Here is a 7,302-nt window from a genome sequence, read left to right on the forward strand (position 1 = left end):
GCTCAGGATGGCCACTTACGCCAGCTCAGGCAGGCTCACTCTCTGGCCAGCAACTTTGCAATGATGCCTCGCCAAGAATGGGAAAACCTGTTCTCTACCTGGAAAGCCATCGACCTAATTACCCTACCCATTTAGTTTCTGCTTTTTCCACAGTCAGCAAAGAATAAGAATTAAGGGCAGGGGAACACAGCTCGTGTCAGCTCCCCATGACCTGCCTTCGGTGTTTGATCAAACTTAGGGGATCAACACCAGGCTCTTGAAAAAGGAATTTTGAATAGTGCTCCAGCGAACTTAGGAGTGCAACTATCTCTTTGAGATCCTGACTTCAATTCCTGTGGATAAGTCCCCAGCCCCGGCATTGCTGGATCATTACGGTAGTTCTAGCTTTAGTTTTTTGAGGAGCCTCCAGCCTGCTTCCCATGGCAGCTGCATCACTTTACCTTCCCACCAACAGCGCACAGGGAAAGTCCATCTACTTCTAATTGGCCTGACTTTACATAAGCGTCATTATCTTAAGAAAGTAGACTATTAAATTGATGATGATGACATCAACAATGGTAATTATAATAGAAGTAATGATGGTGTGATGATGCTTTTACTTCTTTTGAAAATGTCACTGAGTACCGAACAGGGCCACCTTTAGCCTGTACAGCACCTTTGTATGAATTCAGAAGAGGTGACTCTTCCTCAGGCTGACACAGCCTCACACCCTGGCACACTGCGCTATGAAGGGAATGCCAGCTTGATGTCAGCCCCCTTGCCCTCTCACAAGGCGCCCTTGTGCAGCCAGCAACCTGCACAACCACGCGCAGTGGCATTGGGGGACATCCAAATAAAGGGGAAAAGACTGGGTAGTCCGTAGGAAAAGAGCCAGGTCTGTGTTATAAGCAGACAGAAAAAAAAACAACTAGATGATGCCAAGGAGAAGAAGCTGGTTTCATTGCCTTGACACTTTCTGGCTGCCTCAATAACCTCCTTTCTAGGAGTGCTGGGGGAAGACTCATTTGACCACTAACGTGAGGTCCTAGAATCGGCACAGAAGAGGCTCTGCGTCAGGTGTTTCCATCCTCTACCTAAGTGAGAGGGCCATGGCAATCATGCCTCTCCATCCTGGAAAGGCCAACCTTGGTTCCCATTGACAAAAAGGAGAGCCAGCTCCTTGACCATGCTCTCAAGGGTGGAGGTGGTGATTGGCTCTGCATAGATGGATGAGTGAGGACTTGCTCAATAGAGAAGACTTGTGTTGGCCTGTGGGGGGGGAATTACTGCCATCAGTAGGAATCTAAGAGATCATCGAGATAAAGGTTCTCCCTCATATTTAAGTAGCACGTGAGCCTTTGAAAGGGTGCATGGCTTGGATGCTGGGATCCAGGCTTCCTGCTCCCCATGCCAGCATTCTTTTCACAGCGCCCACCTGGCAAGCTGACAAATCTGGGCTTTTCTCCCCAACTTGATGTTCCAGGTAAGTTTACTTTGTCCAAAACTTGCTCCGCGAAACAATAGCCCTCCAAGATGGAGTGTAACTAGCACGTGTAGGGTTCATTGAAATTGAAGCAACAAGGCGGCACCTGGGTGGCTCAGTCAATTAAGTGACCAGCTCTTGATTTCTGCTCAGGTCATGATCTCACAGTTCATGGGATCAAGCCCTGAGTTGGGCTCTGTACTGACAGCACAAAGCCTGCTTGGGATTCCTTCTCATCCCTCTCTCTCTCTGCCCTCCTCCCTCAAAATAAATGAATAAACACTTTTAAAATGAATAAATTTAAGAAACAAGGTCCCACATGCTTCCCCAGAGAGTGACAAAGCCCACTGACTTCTCAAAAGCTTAGAAAGTACTGCAGGAACCTCTTTCATCTCATTCAACACAATCTGTGCACGACTTTTTAAGCATGGATTCCTATTTTCATAGCATCGTCTCATCCCCACAGAACTATTGATCCTCCAGACTCATTTCAGAAGTGCTGAATGATTTTTTTTTAAGTCGGCAAAGAAGGCGTTGTTAGTTCTAAGAGAGAGCAAAACAACTCAAACGTGTGGATTACCTGCAGAATCAGATGCTCTTTTCCCATCAATCAGAAGTATGTATTAATATTTACTGTTTGTGGAAGGCACGGAGCTTATGGTAGAGATAGAGAGGACTCAGTCCGACTGCAGGGGTCTGGTAAGGCTCCTAAAAGGCAGTGAGGAGTTCCAGTGACACGGCTGTCCCTACCGTGTCTCTAACAGAGAATAGCGCCGTCTACTTATTCTGTTCCAGGACTTGGGTCAGGAAGAGTCATTCCCTATGATCCGCTCACTTGAAAGCCCCCACAGACTGGAGCTGCTATTACAGTCGGGCCAGAGGATGGAAACAGGGAGAGAAACCTGTGAGCAGGGACACGCCCATCTACTAAATCCTCTGTGGCCGTGGGGTGGGGCCGAGGGCAAGAATGCTGTGGAAGCAGTTTCAGGCCTAAGAGAGAAAAACTAAAATAGGGAAGCCTTTCAAATCCGGTAGGAAGAGCAAATGGCATACAGGTGACTGAATATGACCCCCGAGGAAAGAGCTCCGAACGGTTAAAAAATAGATTACATTTACCCAGAAATGTTTGAAAAGTAAACATTCCTACAAGGTTTGCTTACTGAGGGAAATATTTAGCTAAGGTTTATCTTTACCTACATTCGTTTGTCTTACTTAACACAATATTTGTGTGTCTTATTTAACACAATATTTCATCTTTTTAATGCTTATTTATTTTTGAGAGAGAGAGAGAGAGAGAGCGAGCATGAGTGGGGGAGGGGCAGAGACAGAGGAGGACAGTGGATCTGAAGTGGGCTCTGTGCTGTCAGTTCCCAGAGGTTTGTCTCTTCCTGCCAGGTTTTGCTGTCAGCTCAAATGTGCCCAGGTGTAACCAGCTCAGTTGGGAACATTGATAGAACATCCTCTATGGGCCAGGTGTTGTATGTGAAAGTCTTTATGGATGTTACTCATTTGCGTATTCTTACAATAACCCTAGAGTTAGGCGCGATGCCCATATATTTCAGGAGGAAATATGGGCTTAGAGGAATTGGGCAAAGCATCCAAATCGGTGACTGGCAGAGTATGTCTGCAGCTCTGTCTGACCCCAGAGCCTACGGTCCTTCCGCGGTGACTTACGGCCCTTGAACCACGCACTGGGGCAGGCTCCCTCTGGATGGCTTTGCACTAACTCATGCATCACATGGGACCTCTGGCCACCCAGTGTTGCCAAAGCAATGCCTGTCTCTTGTCCTTTAAGAACACAGAACAGAACAAAACTTCTTGGTTAGTCCCTGTGCTGGTCGTCACCAGGACACCAGGAGAACCTCTCCCCTGCCCTGAGGGGCTGCATAGGCTCACTAGCACTCAGTGACAGGGTAGTGTCTCTCTGCTGAGGTGGCTGCACCCAGAAAGCAGTGGGAAGGAGAGTGGATTTCAGAAGGGCCTGGAGCCTTAGTCCAGATGTGGAAAGAGAGAGAGGGCAGGGACCCCACAGAAAGAAGCACGTGCTCGGTGGTCCTGTTAGGAAAATGAAGTGTTGCACACGAGGCTCAGAGTGCATGTGGAACCAGAAGGAAACAGCAAGAGTCCAGATTGAAACTGGCTGGATGGGGGGTCCTGGCACCAGGCGGCCTGATGATATCTGTGTCCAGGGCTGCGGGGCTGACCCAGAGCTGCCTTGCAATGGCCGTGTATAAGGAGGGCACATACAAATATAACTTACAGGGGCCCCTGGTGGCTCAGTCGAGTAAGCATCCAACTCATGATTTCTGCTCAAGTCATGATCTCACGGTTGTGGGATCGAGCCCTGCATCAGACTCCACACCGTCTCCCAAGTGGATCCTGCTTGGGATTCCCTCTCTCCCTCTCCCTGTGTGCCCCCCACTCGCACACTCTCTCTCTCTCAAAAAAAAAAAAAATATATATATATATATATAACTTGTATATATTTATACACACACATACTTGGGAAATGGAATTACTGACCCATATGCAAATATTCAGCCAGTTTTCCAAAGTCGTTTTCCAGGTTCCTCACTGGAGGAACGCACTGGGGCAGGCTCCCTCTGGATGGCTTTGCACTAACTCATGCAAATGAGTTATAATAATGTATATATTATATATATACATGTATATAATGTGTAATAATGTATAATTAAATGTATAAAAAAGTATAATTACATTATTATAATTATTACTGTAATTATAATAGTAATATTTTATAAATAGTGCTAGTATATTATTACTAGTACCATTATTATTAAATAATTATTATTAATGAGCATTTTTTCAACTCTTACTTTTATCAACCCCACCGCCGGTTAGGAGCTGGGTACTGTGCTAAGCATAACATGCATTTTAATTCAGCTTCCACAACAATCCTGAGGACCGGCTAAAGGAATTGAGGCTTTAGAGACACGGAAGAAACTTGCTGAGCGCATGTGGCTGCTAGATTGTGTTACGAAGATGGACACCCTCACTCTTGGACTCAGAACCCATACTTTTAACCTCAGTGCATTTGATTCCATTAACAATTCTTACTTGATGAATTCCATTAAATTTGCTTCAAGGGCCGATCTTGTTCGATTCATGTTAAAAATGAAATTTTTGTGGTGCGCCTGGGGGGCTCAGTCGGTTGAGCATCTGACTTTGGCTCGGGTCATGATCTCACAGTTCATGAGTTTGAGCCCCACGTGGCCCCACATGGTCCAAGGACCATAAGTCACCGCGGAAGGACCGTAGGCTCTGGGGTCAGACAGAGCTGCAGACATACTCTGCCAGTCACCGATTTGGATGCTTTGCCCAATTCCTCTAAGCCCATATTTCCTCCTGAAATATATGGGCATCGCGCCTAACTCTAGGGTTATTGTAAGAATACACAAATGAGTAACATCCATAAAGACTTTCACATACAACACCTGGCCCGTAGAGGATGTTCTATCAATGTACCCAACTGAGCTGGTTACACCTGGGCACATTTGAGCCGACAGCAAAACCTGGCAGGAAGAGACAAACCTCTGGGAACTCCAAAATAGAGAAGGTCCAGAGGAGGGAGGAATTCTTCCAGGCACCTGCAGTGGCCGCTCGCCAGGGGCCAATGCCAGGCGGAAGTTGGTGGCAGCGAGGTCAGAGCCCTGGCTCTGGACTCAGTCTGCAGGAGTTCAAATCTGGCCATCGGCTCTCATCAGCTCGGTGCCCTTGCCCTGGTGAGGTACCCATTCCGTGTCTCAGTATCCTCACTTATAAGACGGGATTGTGGTTTCCTCCTCATACGTCTGTTGCCATGATTAAATGAGGTAATGTACCTGTAACGGGTTTATTGGTGAACCGGGCACTTACTGCTTCCTTTCCGATGCCTTCTCAAGTCCACGCTGCTCCATTGTCCTCCGCACCCCCTAAACCAAATGCCCTAGACTGATGCCTCTCCAGTCACTTCCGTGTATTAATAAAGACATTTTCAGAAGTGAAAAAGCCCAGAATTCTGCTAAATCAGAACTTCACATTCTCCATCCATCACAGCCTGGGGTCTGTTGGGGCTCACTAACCCACAGGGGATGGAAGTGGAGGGAGGCTTCCCCCCCACTTACCCACCCTGCTCTTCTGCTGCTCCTTATAATACGCAACTTGTGGGGCGAGGGGAGGAAGGAGAGGGAAGGGGAGAAGGGAAGGACCTCGCCTCACTGGTGCAATTGGACTCTAGGGCGAGAGGTGCCTCTCTCACAGGACGCTCCCGTGGGCTCCCGGGAGAACTCACACCTTCACTGGGCGGACCTTTGAGCAGAGTCTTAAAATACTCCAGCGTGGCCCCCTGCACGTGTCACTGCCGCTGACAGCAGGCACCCTCTCTGCATGCCCCCTGCACCCCCTTCTCCCTGCTCTGCCTGGGGGACCCCTCCCCAGCATCTGTTCTTTAGATAGGGTCCCAGCTTCCTCACCCTCAGCAGTGCTCAGTGTTGGCCATTCTCTGCTCTGGGATGTTCTGGGCATGGTAGAATATTGAGAATTCTTGGCCTTTACCCACTAGATGCCAGCAGCACCCCACCCTAGTTGTGACAACAAAATGTCCCCTAGGGGACAGAACTGCCCCTGGTTGAAAACCACTGGATTAGAGCATCCCAGGCAAGAGTAAATCTGAAGTTTTGGTGCTTTCCAAATTCCAGGAGACATTTCAAGCTCCCTGAACACTTGGCTTAAGAGGCATTAATCCCTTCCCTCCTCTAAATACTCCCTACACGTTTCTGCATTAACCCATACTTTCTGTTTCATAGCCTAGAGGGGGTAACGAGCCAAGAGTGGCAAAACCTGGTTTGGACCACCCCCCCTCCCCAGCAAGCCTGCACAAATGGCTCTTTCTTTTGGGGGGAATGGGGAGCATTTTCCACTTTTTGTGCTCAACCATTCCTGCAGGAGAGGACACATTCTATGTGGGCACAGCACAAGGACAGGAAAAGGACCGTGTTGGATGTTAGGTTCAGGGATACTGTAACTGATTGAAAACAAATGTACCTTGAGAAACATGTACTTAATAGCAAATATTTTGAGTATATACACCTTACTTAATAAAACTAGATTTTGAGCGGGCACCTGGGTGGCTCAGTCAGTAAAGCGTCCAACTCTTGATTTTGGCTCAGGTCATGATCTCACGGTTTGTGGGATTGAGCCCCGTGTCGGGCTCTGCACTGAGTGTGGGTTCCGCTTGGGACCCTCTCTCTCTGCCCCTTCCCCATGCACGTGAGCGCTCTCAGATCTCTCTCTCTCTCTCTCTCAAAATAAATAAATAGACATTAAAAAAAGAGAGAGAAAAAAATAAAATTAGATTTGGGGCTGGGCCTTCAGTACAAACTTCAGGAGAAAAGCTCTGTGTCCTGTTCCCGAGTGCCTCTCATGTCATTGCACACTTTCATGCCGCGGAAATGCATCCCAGATCTCCTCTGGCTGAAGAGGGAGTTAACCCTAACCCTAACCCCACACCCACCCACCCCCCCACGATGAAAGGGAATGGGGGCAGGAAGCAAGCTTGGTGGGCAGGAAGAAAGGAAGACAAGGAATAAGGACAGTAATTATTCTTATTCCTTTTTATTCTACATCGGCCCCCTCAAAAAGCACTCACATACAGGAATGCTTTTGTAAACGCTGGCTTCGGTCTATTTCAAAATAGGAAACTTGATGTCATGGAAGAAACAAGACACGCAGTTCCATAATATTTTATTGTCCATAGCATCCAAGAAATTAAATATTGAACCTTCGGAGCAAGAAGAAAGTTGAACATAGTTACAACGAATGCCAGAGAAGAGATGAGCAAA

This window comes from Panthera uncia (assembly GCF_023721935.1).
Source record: "Panthera uncia isolate 11264 chromosome D3 unlocalized genomic scaffold, Puncia_PCG_1.0 HiC_scaffold_8, whole genome shotgun sequence".
Taxonomy (NCBI): domain Eukaryota; kingdom Metazoa; phylum Chordata; class Mammalia; order Carnivora; family Felidae; genus Panthera; species Panthera uncia.